The sequence below is a fragment of the Leiobunum rupestre genome, chromosome 2 (genome assembly GCF_980474605.1).
Source record: "Leiobunum rupestre chromosome 2, qqLeiRupe1.1.hap1, whole genome shotgun sequence".
Classification (NCBI taxonomy): domain Eukaryota; kingdom Metazoa; phylum Arthropoda; class Arachnida; order Opiliones; family Sclerosomatidae; genus Leiobunum; species Leiobunum rupestre.
This window is the reverse complement of record NC_143385.1, coordinates 61,639,419-61,655,278: the sequence shown is the minus strand read 5'-3', so window position 1 is coordinate 61,655,278 and position 15,860 is coordinate 61,639,419. Positions and strand designations below refer to the sequence as shown.

Below are 15,860 nucleotides of genomic sequence, written 5' to 3'. Positions count from 1 at the left end.
CTCACAACCCGCCCCGTCTTTCGCGACTCGTTCGTCCGTCGTCCGCCAGGTAGCGCTTCGGTGGTTGTAGCGCGTTCTTCAATAGCGCGATCGATCGTCTTCAGAGCGATTCGAGAAGGGACGCCATTTTTACCTTTTAGTTACGTCTAACGCGTTTTATTAGTTCTTACAAAATTAAGCTCGTACGGAGTTTAAAATTGTCCCAAAAATGGTGGGTTGAAACTAAGACGGAGGTGGTTTGCGAGCAATTGCTTCGAGAAACTCAAAAAGGTACGTTCGTTTGTTATTATAATGATGTTAGGCCTATTTTTGGTATTTTTTTTGCCCCATCCGGTCAAATTTTTGCGTCCGCGCCGGTTACAGCGCTAAGCCTTATTTTCGTTCATATTTACCATACCGTACCTCCGCTGTCTTTTTTAGCGTTTTATCCTAGACCTTGCACTCACTGCAAATTATTGATTGCTTTAGGAATATTTTAATGTTTATAGCTTTGGTCTTTTCGTTTAATACTAGGTGCGTAAATTTTACATATAGTAATATGTATATATATATATATATATTTAAATCGAATGACGCGTTTTCTTTGCGTAGGTTTTATCGAAACGTGTAGGGCTAATTTATCAGCCTATTTGACAAGACCATATGCGCTCGTTGACTGGCGAAGATTTATTTAACTCAACAATTGCTGTTTTTTACGTAATCTAGTTCAATGTTTATTGTTGTTTGTTTTGTGTTACAAATTCATTCTTTTCAGCTTGAACCTTTAAGGTAATAAATTAGCTTGGTTTTGTAGTTAGTTTCTTAAATTCACAGCATTTTTAACCTCATTGAACGCAACCTAGTTAATAGTATATTACTTGTGGAATTTACAAACTTGTAAACCAAATTTAAAATACAATTCAAGGCTGAAAAGCAGGTTAAACCTACAAACGAAATTTTAACGCCAAAAACTATCTTGAAAACCTGTTTTATTCCACAAACCTATCTTGCAAGGACCATATGAAACGCACAAACCTATTGTGGAAGGAGTGTATTAAAGCCACAAACCTATTCTGAAAGGACTTCATTAAACCCGCAAACCTATCCTAAAAGGAATTTATTAAAGCCACAAACCAATCTTGGAATAATTTATTAAACCCACAAACCTATCCTGCAAGGACCTAATTAAACCCACAAACCTATCCTGCAAGGACCTAATTAAACCCACAAATCTATCCTGCAAGGACCTAATTAAACCCACAAACCTATCCTGGAAGAACCTAATTAAACCCACAAACCTATCCTGGAAGAACCTAATTAAACCCCCAAACCTATCCTGGAAGAACCTAATTAAACCCACAAACCTATCCGGAAGGACATAATTAATCCCACAAACCAATCCTGCAAGGACCTGATCAAACTCACAAAGCTATCCTGCAAGGATCTGATAAAACCCACCAACTTATCGTGCAAGGACCCGACTAAACCTGCAAACCTAAATAAAAGCAATTAAAACTATCCGGATCAAACCGGCAAACGTAACCTAACCGAGAAATCGAATTCACCTAAATATAAATAGCTGAACTTAACCATTACCTAATTTAATTCAAGCTAACACGAGGAATACAAAACCGGGTTCAAACCAAAGTTTATTTTAATTTATAATTCAGTAAAAATCATTCACTAAACTTAGTTTAAACTTGATTTTATAGGTTTCGTCTGAAAGTGTGTAACCTATCTCATTTTCACCAAACCTAAACTAATCCTTACCTTACCTAAAGTAATATAACCTATCAAACCCAAACTCCACTTAATCTGCAAATATCACCTAGAAACCTAAACAAAACTAAAAAAATCTGCAAGCCTAAATAAATCTAAAGCCCTACAAGTCTAAATAAGTCTACAACCCTACAAACCTAAACAAATCTAAAACCCTACAAGTCTTAATATGTCTACAAGCCTAAATAAGTCTACAACCCTACAAGCCTAAATAAGTCTACAACCCTACAAGCCTAAATAAGTCTACAACCCAACAAGCCTAAGCAAATCTACAACCCTACAAGTCTTAATATGTTTACAAGCCTAAATAAGTCTACAACCCTACAAGCCTAAATAAGTCTACAACCCTACAAGCCTAAATAAGTCTACAACCCTACAAGCCTAAACAAATCTACAACCCTACAAGTCTTAATATGTCTACAACCCTAAATAAGTCTACAACCCTACAAACCTAAAGAAATCTACAACCCTACAAGTCTTAATATGTCTACAAGGCTAAATAAGTCTACAACCCTACAAGCCTAAACAAGTCTACAACCCTACAAGCCTAAACAAGTCTACAACCCTACAAGCCTAAACAAGTCTACAACCCTACAAGCCTAAACAAGTCTACAACCCTACAAGCCTAAACAAGTCTACAACCCTACAAGCCTAAACAAGTCTACAACTCTAGATAAGTCTACAACGCTATACAAATTAAACCTTTAGAAACCAACTCAAACTTAATTATTTCTTCAAATCTAGAATGCAAAACCCTTAAAAACAATTTACTGAAAATGACAGCTTATTGCCAATTAAGAATGTTAATACTTCCGAAATTCACCCTAATATTTTCGGTCAAATACATTAAGGAAAAGCAGTTTAAGTCTTCCAATTAGGATGAAATTTTGTGTTCTATTTTATTTAATTGTCATTCAAGCAACTAATTGTAAGGCTTTCCAAGTAGGTATTCCTCCCAAATTTTACTTAACTCACAATAACTTCTAATTTCTTCCATATGCAAATAGGAATTCACCAGAATAGGAAGTTTATTTAATTTAAAAACCTAAAGGTGTTTATTCATAAATCAATTTATTAAGTAATATTTCGTTTACTATAATTACGGTAAAAGTTACAGCCTAAATGTAGGCGAAGTTACATGTTTCATTATTATGACCTAGTACAAAAAAATAACTTTATTGGGACACTATATTTACCCTCTATGTGTAATTTCATTGCCCCGTATTTTGGGGGTAAGTGTGATCAGTAACAGAGTTAAGTTAAGTAATTAATATTTAAATAACTATTTATTTGATGTTAAATTGGATTGCGTAGTTGTGTAGGATAAAGTGGCCATATTAATGGTACCAATTCTTAAGAGGGTGCTATTTTTAGTTTAGGAGTAATTTCAAGTAAATTCCCAAAATGATCCCAAAATAAATTTTGGTCACACTTACCTCCATTGACCCTATATTTTTAGCATAATATTTTTAACTTATATTTAACTTATAGTATAATACTAAAATATAACTGAATATGCAATATTTTTATATTTATTTAATTATTTAATAATTTTAATTACTTTATTTTATTTTATTTTATTTTACATTTATTTTAAATAGACCAAATGTGTCTAGGCTTTATATAAATATTAACGCATTAAAAGCAACAGACATTGAAATTGGTTTTAGAACTTTAGTATAAATTTTTCAAAGTTAAATTTAATCAGTTTAAATATTAGGGCGTGTGTGATCTCACATTTAGTGATGTAATGCAAGCCGCATTGTTTGGTTTAATCCGTGGTCGCGTGTGACAATCGTTTATTTTGACACGAATCAAACCGGCACACTAAATCTTCATAAATATAAATTGCCACTCGTGAATTAATCAGGTGGTAGGACGATGAACTTGTATCTCTCGATATGAAATATTGATGCTCATTTTTATGGGTTTTCGTAAAGATACCTTTCTGCTTAAGCCAGAACGGAAACATTAAATTTCATCTTTCACGAATTATAAATATGCTAGCTATTTCTTCGCGTTTATTTGACTGCGCTTAAATTCATGCTGACAAAAGTTGATAGGGAGATGAAGCTGCGTACATTTTAACCCTAACGTCTACGTTCTATGGTAACATTTTATTCAAGTATTTTTAGGTTCCCATTTAAATTTTCACCCTGAGAAATAGAAACATCTGCTTCAAATATCTTTATAAAAATGACTTGATCTTATGTATAAATTTCGATCCAGCTGTAATCAAGATAAATACAATTATGTTTTTATCAACTAATTTTTATAAAATCGGAATAAAAGTTTAATTTCGTACATTATAGTTAAATATTATTTTTATTTTAATTACCTTGATTTGGTATTTCAAAATTTATTGTATCATTTAGCAGATTTCGTTAAATTTAATATAAATTGTAATTAAATGAAATATTACCCAATTTGGATATGATTTTCAAATGAAAGTCGATCAATCATTTTCGTATGGTTATCCTCTAATCGTTCGTCACATTTTTGGTGAAAGCCCTGATAGTGAGTGTAGGGAGCTGTTGTCAGGGTGGCATGAAGGACTTGCCACCATTGTAACCCGGCCACTTGAATTAAAGGCATTAGACGTCAAACCAAGCAGCAGGGAAATGCGAACATAAAGGTTTGGGTTCGTGTGATACGTGAAAAATGACTTTGTAAACAAATCGAGGTAACCAGCGTAAAAAAGTAAACTTAAACAGTATTTAAAGTCCCTGCTGCTTGGTTTTGCGCTTCTTGCAGCCTACTTCCAGGGGATAATAGGCCACACTTTGAAGCTCTATGGCGCTCTTTTAACTCAACGTAGGAAAATGGGGGAAAAACAGGCATACTTCTTAACTCACCCCCTACAACTCCTTCAAATTTTTGCATAACATTTTGAAACCCCCTGTATAGATGACTTGGGCCTAAGGTGGTGCCTTGGGTATTAGCCTAGCTAATTATTATTATTATTATTATCATTATATTGAATTATGTTTTAAAGCAGCAGTTTTACTTCTCTTGTTTGAGAACCGAACAATCAAAGCGAATTAAGGAAACGTACAACTATGTACCGGAAATGAATGTTTTTATAACGTCGGTTATGAGAACGTTAAATCACATCCGCGTAGGGTTGTAATTGAGATAAGATTTGAAACTTCTACCAGCGGCGGCGTTTCATTTGTGCTGACGATATGGTTTTATGATCCTTTAAAACAGATTTCGTTAAAAGGTTTTCCATTGCCATCACTATAATTATAACAATGGGATAATCAGTCATCTTAAAGGGAATAGAATCTTGGGTATTTGGCGTGTCACACCAAAACTTCCAATATCGGCCACACCATTATATGAGGTGGTTTCTTTTGGCTTGTTCCGGGATTTCGGAGTAGGGTATGAAGAGTAAGGCTATGACGTCATTTCACTCCGATTCTGTGCTGGCGAATAGTTTGAGTCGGAGAAAAAAACGTTGTTCCAAAATGGCTGCCCGTGGCCTATTTACAGGGCCGTCACCAGGGGAGGGGGTGGTAGGGCCCGGCCCTGCCTAGAATTGGTTTGGCCCTACCTAGAAATTCGCGAGAAAAAAAATTAAAGCCCTTGGCCCTACCTAAAATTTTCGAAAATAATACCTATAGGTATTATAAGTTTATAACGAATCTTATCCGGCTAGTAGTTGGCCCCACCGGCTACGCAGTCGTGTTGGCCCCATTTCCCATTAATTCCAAGTTTTTCCTATTTGGCCCCCAATTTGAGTAGGCGCCGATCTGACCGGCGATCGCCGGTTAGCCGCCCGTGCCAGTCCGGGCCTGTGAGTAGCTACACGAAATTTAACAGAACATTTCAAAGAAGAGCAGACATAGACCGAATATCAACGAAGCTAACTCAAGACGTTAAATCGGCCGATAGGTAGGTTCAGAAAGCCAATGGGTGAGAATTTGCGTGAAGTGAAGTCCAACTTCCCCCCTCAGGCTCGGGATTAGAGAGTGCGGGCCCTAAGTAGTGAGAAGGGGCCCCTTCTCTCAACGCAATTGAAGGAAAAAAGAGGGGGCGCACCAATAAGTGCCGCTAAGTACGGGGGGAACCAAAAACCCTCGCTAAGTGCGGGATACCAGTAAGTGTAGCTAACTGCGGGATCTCAAAACATGTCGCTAAGTGCGGGCAAGTGGCGTAGACCAGGGGGGGTTCCGGGTCCAGACATCGGCCACCCCCCCCCTTGACGGATTTATGCAGGCCCCCAATAAGTTCCACTGAGTGCGGTGCTCTAGGCGGTCGCCTTTGTCGCCATGCCCTAGCGCTGACCTTACTTGACCTACATCATATCGTCGACTGCTTCGTCGTCTTCCTTTATGATAGGATAGTAGCGGAAAGATGGAGAAACACTGAACTCAGCGGTAGTCACCATACTTTCCGTATAGTAAAGTACCGACACATTTATGCGAAATACTAATTAAATTACATTCATGACGGCAAACGACGATGTCCGTCATGTTAAGAGTAGGTGTTTCTTTTAAAGTCTGACCAGGGGTGGGTTGGGCAGGTGGACTGGTGAGCGTTATCTCACCGGGCCGCGACCAAAATTACCCTTGAGTTCGACTGGGGACCGCTTGAAAAGTGATTTTTGGGGGGCGCAAGCCTACAGTACCCACTTCACGAAAAAGGCGCCTGTCCACCCCTGAGTCTGACTCTCGCGCTAAAAACGTGAATAATGCTCAGTGTTTCTCTCAGAAACGTTTCCTCGGGGGAAGGTAACTAGGCTCAGGGTGGTGTTTACCAGACAAACGTGTGTGTGATGTCCATTGGCCAGCTCTTAACGCCCGGGAGGTAGACATTCCCCCCGAAGAGATACCTGATAGAAACCCAGATAATGCTTATTCAAACTAAAAACATAATTACGTTCGTTTTCACTCTTTGTACCTGGTATATTTTTTTATCGATGTATTAAAATAGAACTACCAAAACAAGAAAGATACAGATAAGGAACGTCGCGGATATAGCCCCCTCAAAAAAAGATAGATACCAAAGGGCAATAATTTAGATACATTCTTTGCAAACAGATACGAAAAAAAAGGTATGTGTAAGAGATTTTTATATATCTGTGTTCGCGTGAAAAAAGTTAGTATCTTTTACCCACAATAGTATCTTGTACCTAAAAAAAGTACCTAAAACCGTAGCTAGATCCGTATCTAGATATCGTGTATCTAGATATCGCTGAACACAGACGCATATAACCCCCATTCCCTCTTCCAGAGTTGCCAGATGTACGATCTGGATCGTATTGGTACGATATTTAGGTGGTCAGTACGATATTTAGGCGGTCAGTACGATATACGATCGAAAGTACGATCCGAGAACCAGGCCCGTATATCCGCCTAGGCATATTTAGTAATATATCAGCAGAGCTCCGACTTCTACCGGAGAATTAGAGAAATTCAGGCATAGATTAGTTCCAGGGATCGGAGTAAGTAAGTACAGCTCGTGAAAGGTAGCTCGGTAGTCGTTGGTTTATAATTAAACTAATGAAACGATTGATCTATCTATCTCGAAAACTAATTGTATAATTATTCTACATATAGGAAAATTAAAATATTGTAATTTAAAGTGTCATTGCTAATTTGCGTTTTTTTATAGAGGAAATACACGACATATGAATTAAGTTATTGTGAATACTAATAAAAGTCGTCTTTACTCTGTGTAGCGGCGGAGCGAGCGAAGCGAGCTCGGTTACTATAGACCTCAAAATGTGCCCTACCATGGCCCTACCTAATTTTTTGGGCTGGTGACGGCCCTGCCAATTTAGCAGATACATTCTGGCTAGCAGACGAGCAAATAGTTTATGGGACCTAGGAGCAACAAACACAAGGAGAACGCAGCTAACCTTTAAACACGCTAACGCAGTGTTGCGTACAAATTTGATTGGACGAGCCTTTACGCTGAACGTTTTACGGAAAGGGGGAAGACAATTTCCGAATTTTTCCCCTTCCGACGGCAGCAGGCGCTAAAGCGTCTAACCAATGAAAAATGTACGCGAGAAAATCCACGACTTTCGACTGGTTCCGTGCTCTTGGTGTGGGGTGCTGTGTTTGTTGATGGGACGGAGTAGTTCTTATCCCCGGAATAGTCGAATAAAAGGTTTTAGGTTAAAAAGAGTACACTTTTAGTCCGAGAACCGGCGAAAAGGAACCATCTATGGCTTTAGATATTTCTGGCACTAGTAAGTGAATTTTGGCTCAAATTGTTAGGGTTCTTCCATAAAAGAATACGTTGAGGCAGAAATTTCAATCGTCCTAACGGTGGAACAAATGTTCGAATTTCATTCGTCCGAACCGCCGAAATAACAAATGTTTCAATTGTTCGAATTGGGTAACTTGTGTGTTTCATTCGTCCGAATCGGTAGCATCACTTGTCCGAATTTTGTCGCTAAATTAGTATTTCTTATTGCTGTTTTTTTATAATGTTATATATTTTATCCTATTATGTCCATTTTTCCTTTGGCCGATATTGTAAGTGGGAATTGCGTTGAATGTTGTGGATATTTTAGGTTGGGTTAGGTTAGGTTCATGTTAATGTTACTATTTTCATATATTAACAATATTTAAAAAAAAACAAATTCCTAATGTTCGAAAAAATGGACAAACGATTATTCGAATAAATGAAATTCGCAAGTAAAGTTAACATAAATTTGAACGACTAAATCACCAACAAAAGTTGTGATAACTTGGAAAATTAGTTTTGTCTAAAAATTAATTTCAACAAACGTGTTCGCGTTTAGCTACTTTATTTTCAAAACCCTCTAACTCTAAAAATTTCTTTTTCGATAAAATTCGTGTTGGGTTTATTAAATTTATGTACAAAATGATTGTAAATTGGTTTAAATTTAAATGTAATATTTGAAATATAGTTAATACATCCGGGGAATTGTGTGTACTTATATGTCCGTGACATCTTGTTAGCGTGGCTACCTATTCCCCTCACGCTCTAGCCGTAAGCTACTTCCCCCTCAGAATAAATTAAAATAAGGCCATGATGCCCCAGGATCGTTTCAACATAGTCATTATCCCTAAGTACAAATAAATGCATTATTGTACATTTCCGATAAACCGTGAGCACATTAAAGCATGTATTTCTCTTCTTGACGATGTACAATATCAAAATTTTATATGGTTATTCAATTATTTATTAACCATGTTTGCGGATTTAATAATTTTAGAATATACACTATTACAGGGCTCCCAAAGTTCCTATAATTCCTATAAATTCCTATAATTTCAATATACTACTATAATTTCCTATTTTCTCAAAATTGTTCCTATAAATTCCTATTTTTTAGAAATTTTCTAGTTTTTCTATAGCTATATCCAGAAATTCCTATAATTTTAAAAATAATGTATTAGAAAAGCTCTGGCGTAGGTCCGGTGTTCCCGAAAACATCTACGGTTGGGCTCCCAGAGTTCCTATAAATTCTTATAATTTCAATATACTACTATAATTTCCTATTTTTTCATAATTGTACGTATAAATTCCTATTTTTTCATATGTTATGACGTACAATTCTTCAACTCTAAAGTAAAACATTAAGTATACATCGTTAAGTTTATGAGGCCTAAAAAAGCTTTTAGAGGAACAACTTATAGCTATGGAATATATTTACATACTATTAAAAGCAATGAACCGGCATCGATCTGTTGTTTTAATAGAAAAAATATCGTTTTATATATAGCGATCGTGTTAACAATAGGAACGATAATACAACGTTCAGGTCGTTCTAAATGCATTCAGAATGGTCCCATTCAAATATGTCAACTCAAGAATCAATAACCTTAAACTGCTTTTATTACGTGTAATTTTATAAGTTGTCTTTATTAATCATAGGTCGTACACGACTTGCAAAAGTCAGGGAATTTTAAAATGGTTCCCAAAAGTTAGGGAAGATTCGATGAATCTGAAAATGACCCCAAAAAGTCAGGGAAGATTCGAGGAATCTGAAAATGACCCCAAAAAGTCAGGAAAAAGTCGAGGAATTTGAAAATGACCTAAAAAGTCAGGGAAGATTCGAGGAATCTGAAAATGACCCCGAAAAGTCAGGAAAAAGTCGAGGAATTTGAAAATGACCCAAAAAGTCAGGGAAGATTCGAGGAATCTGAAAATGACCCCAAAAGGTCAGGGAAAAGTCGAGGAATTTGAAAATGACCCCAAAAAGTCGGGGAAAAGTCGAGGAATCTGAAAATGACCCCAAAAAGTCAGGGAAAAGTCGAGGAATCTGAAAATGACCCCAAAAAGTCGGGGAAAAGTCGAGGAATTTGAAAATGACCTAAAAAGTCAGGGAAGATTCGAGGAATCTGAAAATGACCCCAAAAAGTCAGGAAAAAGTCGAGGAATCTGAAAATGACCCCAAAAAGTCAGGAAAAAGTCGAGGAATTTGAAAATGACCTAAAAAGTCAGGGAAGATTCGAGGAATCTGAAAATGACCCCGAAAAGTCAGGAAAAAGTCGAGGAATTTGAAAATGACCCAAAAAGTCAGGGAAGATTCGACGAATCTGAAAATGACCCCAAAAGGTCAGGGAAAAGTCGAGGGATTTGAAAATGACCCCAAAAAGTCGGGGAAAAGTCGAGGAATCTGAAAATGACCCCAAAAGGTCAGGGAAAAGTCGAGGAATCTGAAAATTACCCCAAAAAGTCAGGGAAAAGTCGAGAAATCTAAAAATGACCCCAAAAAGTCAGGGAAAAGTCGAGGAATTTGAAAATGACCCCAAAAAGTCGGGGAAAAGTCGAGGAATTTGAAAATGACCCCAAAAAGTCAGGGAAAAGTCGAGGAATTTGAAAATGACCCCAAAAAGTCAGGGAAAAGTCGAGGAATCTGAAAATGACCCCAAAAAGTCAGGGAAAAGTCGAGTAATCTAAAAATGACCCCACAAAGTCAGGGAAAAGTCGAGGAATTTGAAAATGACCCCAAAAAGTCAGGGAAAAGTCGAGGAATCTAAAAATGACCCCAAAAAGTCGGGGAAAAGTCGAGGAATTTGAAAATGACCCCAAAAAGTCGGGGAAAAGTCGAGGAATTTGAAAATGACCCCAAAAAGTCGGGGAAAAGTCGAGGAATCTGAAAATGACCCCAAAAAGTCAGGGAATCTGAAAATGACCCCAAAAATTCAGGAAAAAGTCGGGGAATCTGAAAATGCCCCCAAAAATTCAGGAAAAAGTCGGGGAATCTGAAAATGCCCCCAAAAAATCGGGGAAAGTTTTGTACGATGTATGTATCTCAAACCATTCTCTTATTCTATAAAAATAAAAATTTTACAAATTGGTTGGGAAAAACCTGGAAATGTCAGGGAAATTAATTCCGGGAATTTCGTACGAACCCTGTTAATTTCATTTAAGTTTAAAATGGTAATAAAACATTTAGTGAAATCCAACATATTTGATCTAATTTTGAACTATTTACCCCTGTAGTAGTGTTCCGTTTGCAATACACCGCTGTTCTAGGAGAAGTTAATTATCTTATTTTAGTACAATAATAATCACCATGTGTGGCTTATTAGTCTAAGTAAAGTAAATATCTAAAACCAGAAGTAGATAATATATTTCTTAGAGAGATAAGTTTCCATTTTGGTTACAAAGATGAATGCACCTTCGCAGGCTTAAGGCAGGGACATTTAATTATTTTAGAGTATGTAGTCACATAAGTAATCTTCCTAAAGGCCAACTACATAGTTATTCGGTTTACTCTGTTTTTCACTGGAAGCTGGTCTGCTTGCATAGCGAGCCAAATTCCAGCGAAATATTATTATAATATACATTTCTGATAAAACTAATATCAATTAGATAAAATAAAATATATATATTTGCCATATTTAAATGTTATAACTCGGAAAACTGCGGATTAAATTTAAATCTAAGATTTATTAATCGTAGGATGTATAAAAATGATATTTAATTTGCATTTTTATGGACCTAGATGGGGTTATTTTCTTACAAATATGAAATGGTGTTCGTAAGAAAAATGAGGTTTAAAATAACTTTAGATATTAAGCCTAATGAGGTGATACACCAAAACGTCGAGCTAAATTATTTCTGTTTGAAAAAGACGTTTAGGAATTTGTTATACCAGATTTGGGTTTTTGACCAACCGAACATTTATTTAGAAATCTTACCTCATCACACGTTATAAGGCTGTCATCTGGCGGTGTAAATCGAAACTAAATCATCCCGCTTCATAACTACGCAATTATCGGGACGTCCACTGATTTTCAATTTTAATTGTATAGTCATTTGTTTTAGTATAGTCTACAATTATATTTCTTACATCGCGAGTTCTTCTGTAGCTAAAAGGTATTTATTTATAAACAATATCGTGACACTGGATTGTTTTAGATTCCAAATTTGGACCACCGTTTAACTTAATTAATCACCAATGTTATAGACACTATGTATAAATTAGTTAAACGCGTTGTGGAGTATTGTGGAACTTGTGGTTAACGATAATAGTGAGAGTAGGGAGCTGTTGGCTCGCGTGGCATGTGGGCTTTCCACCACCCTCCTACGCATTGTAACCCGGCCACCTATTTAAGGCATTATAAATCGCTAGATGACTTAGGCCTAAGATGGTGCCTTGGGTATTAGCCTAGCTGATTATTATTATTATTAAGGCCCAAAATTATTCCCTTGTAGAGGTTAACGGTAATAGTGAGTGTAGGGAGCTATTGGCTCGATCGCGTGGCATGCAGGACTTGTCACCACCCTCCTACGCATTGTAACCCGGCCACCTATTTAAGGCATTATAAATCGCTAGATGACTTAGGCCTAAGATGGTGCCTTGGGTATTAGCCTAGCTGATTATTATTATTATTAAGGCCCAAAATTATTCGCTTGTAGAGGTTAACGGTAATAGTGAGTGTAGGGAGCTGTTGGCCTGCGTGGCATGACGGGCTTGCCACCACCCTCCTACGAATTGTAACCCGGCCACCTGAATTGAAGTCATTAAAAGTCGCTAGCTGACTTGGGCCAAAGGTGGTGCCAAAGGTATTAGCCTAGCTGATTATTATTATTATTAACTGATATTATTAGTTAGCGTTTACCCAATTAATGCCGGAACTTAGATATCATAAGGTAGAGATTTCGTTACAGGTAAAAACGTTATTTTTAAATCTTTCAATTTAGATTGAAATTACGATTTCTACACGCCAATATTTCGTCGCCAACTACGAACCGGACCTAAATCGTGTAAATATTGATTTGTTGACGCTTTTAATGGCTAGTTCGAAGGCTGTCCGTACCATACAGAGCGGAATACATTACGGGGCTACAACGAGTCATAGGCTGGAAAATCCGTTAAGAATAAGGTTGAGACATTTTCTAAAAATAGGCTTTTTGATTTGTCGTCGCATTTATATTGGCCATTGGGCTTAGCTGTTTACACTCACTCTCTACAGCAATTACTCTCGACTTTTTTATTTTATTGGAGCGTGGGGTATTAGGGACGCGACGGGAATTTTAATGAAAGGATATTTTTGCTTATTACAGGGTTGCCACGGTACCTGGAAAACCTGGAATTCCTGGAAAAGTCGGGGAATTTCCAAAATTAGTCTAAAAATCAGGGAAATGTCAGGGAATTTAATTTGGTTGATAATAGGAAACCTTTACTAAAATTTTGGGTAAACAAATACAAAATTTAGCCACAAAATAAGTCAGGGAAAACCTGGAAAAGTCAGGCAATTTGAATGAGAAAAAACTGTGGCAACCCTGTATTAACCGTTACCCCTACATCCATTTATTGGTGAAAACAAAATTGTGATATCCCTTACAACCGAATTCCTATTCGACCGAATCAATATATAGCCAATATATTTATAAAAATAGCACGAAGTTGGCGGTGTCCCATTCAACCGAATTAAGTCATATCTGATTTGGTAGGTTAGGATAGGTTAAGTTGGATTAATATCGGATTTGACTATACTAGGTGCGTTGGCTAGGTACTGTCCTCTAGGTTGCGTTATAGACGGCCCATCGGAATAGCAAGAATGGGGTTGGGGTGGCGCCGCGCCGTCAGACGCTAATACCTAGAATACATTGCACCAGGAATCCATAACGCTACTTGGAATGAGTATATCCCCATATCCCCTGTGGTATTTTGTGGCGGAACATTGTGGGAATGGCTAAAACGCTTATACCGCCTTAAATGACGTCAAATTCCGTGACAAACAAAGGCTTATAAGCTCCGCCTACTATGTTCCGCCTCAACGGCGGGGAATCGAAGCCGTTATTCATTCCAAGTAGCGTTATGGATTCCTGATTGCACGTATAGGCTATAGTTCTGGTTGAGCTTAGGTAAGGTTAGGTTAGGATAGGTTAAAATCCCTCAAAATCGTATGATTCGGCCGAATGGGAATTAACTTGTATGAGTTTTAACATACGACCGAATTCCCATTTGACCGAATTTATAGTAGTTGTATGTTTTGTATCTTTTATATATTTATATAAAAATGTTTCCCTAACATTATATTAAATGAAAACTGCGTTTTGCGCGGTTTTCGGTCGATTGGAATTCGGTTCAATGGTACATTCGGACCAATGGGATTCGGTCCAATGATATACAATCAAACAAAATAACTATAAATATTATCCGGAGAGATAAATGTTAAAAATGTTTTTTCTTAATGATTAATTTCATTAAATGTGGGTCCGTTTTTGGGGACTTTCAAACAGTGGTCGGATTTAGGGGTTTTTTGGGGTACGGGATAATAAAGAAATTAACTGAAATATTTTGCCTTTCATATTTGAAATTTTCTGTCTGCTATTTGATATTCAATAGTTTGTATTTAGTATTTGATATTTATGATCTGATATTTGATATTTTATGAAATCCAACGTTAAGATAATTATATCAAAAGTCAAAATTTCAGCCAGAGATTCCAACCGTAGACCGGTTTCGACATTTTGTGGCTCATCAGTACTGTATAGGAACTCTGGCTTTACTCGGAAATCTGCCGATATGTGATATTTGATATTTGTTAATTGATAATTGATATTTCATGTTTGATAATTGATATTTAAAAAGTGATATTTGATATTTAAAAAGTGATATTTGATATTTAAAAAGTGATATTTGATATTTAAAAAGTGATATTTGATATTTAAAAAGTGATATTTGATATTTAAAAAGTGATATTTGATATTTAAAAAGTGATATTTGATATTTAAAAAGTGATATTTGAGATTTAAAAAGTGATATTTGAGATTTAAAAAGTGATATTTGATATTTAAAAAGTGGTATTTGATATTTAAAAAGTGATATTTGATATTTAAGAAGTGATATTTGATATTTTAGGTCTCATATTTTGATACCTTAGGTCTGATATTTGATATTTAAAACCTGATATTTGATATTTCGGGTCTTATATTTCATATTTAATAACTGGTTTTTGATATTTCGGGCCTAATATTTCATATTTAATAACTGGTTTTTGATATTTCGGTCTAATATTGATCACTCGGGTCTAATATTTAATATCTTGAACTTTTAATTGGTTAATTTCGCGTTTGATATTTAGTTTTGTGTTATTTCTAATTTCGCGTTTGATATTTAGTTTTGTGTTATTTCTAATTTCGCGTTTGATATTTAGTCTTGTTTTTTTTTAAATTTAGCTTTTTACATATGAAAAGAAAAATATCTATGTACTCGTTGATTATGAAGCGTATTAAACTTTGACAATATCAGAAAGTTCGTATCAGAATCTGAAAATATTTTAAATGTTTTTGACTCGCGGCATTATTTTAGTTTATTATCCTGTAATATAAAGTCCCATAATTAATATTAATAATAATAATTAGTTTCATACGCTAAAAGTAATATAATATTAAATATATGAGGAATTTTAATGCCATATTTACCTGTATAATAAAATGTTGTGTCCTGTATAACCCTATGTATTGAAAAATATAATTAATATTAATAATAGTAATATTTAGTTTCATATGATGAAAGCAATATAATATTTAGTATATGACAAATTTTAATCCCATATCTTTATAATAAAAAGGTTATGTCACTTATTATCCTACATATTGGAAAATATAATCAAAAATTAATATTAATATTAATAATAATAATTAGTTTTATA

General features: G+C 35.8%; 1 protein-coding gene across 3 annotated transcripts in view; it reads left to right on the top strand.

Annotated features, from left to right (window-relative positions):
* The first annotated feature begins 77 nt into the window (after positions 1 to 77).
* Positions 78 to 15,860, top strand: part of LOC149958618 (synaptotagmin 1-like) — an 87,941-nt gene continuing 72,158 nt past the window's right edge. For 2 of the 3 annotated variants that reach the window (XM_090165957.1, XM_090165955.1), the window contains exon 1: positions 80 to 270. The gene's annotated coding sequence lies outside the window, so the exon portion shown is untranslated. Of the gene's footprint in view, positions 271 to 15,860 lie in introns of all 3 variants that reach the window. The other variant, XM_090165958.1, reaches the window with a different exon arrangement.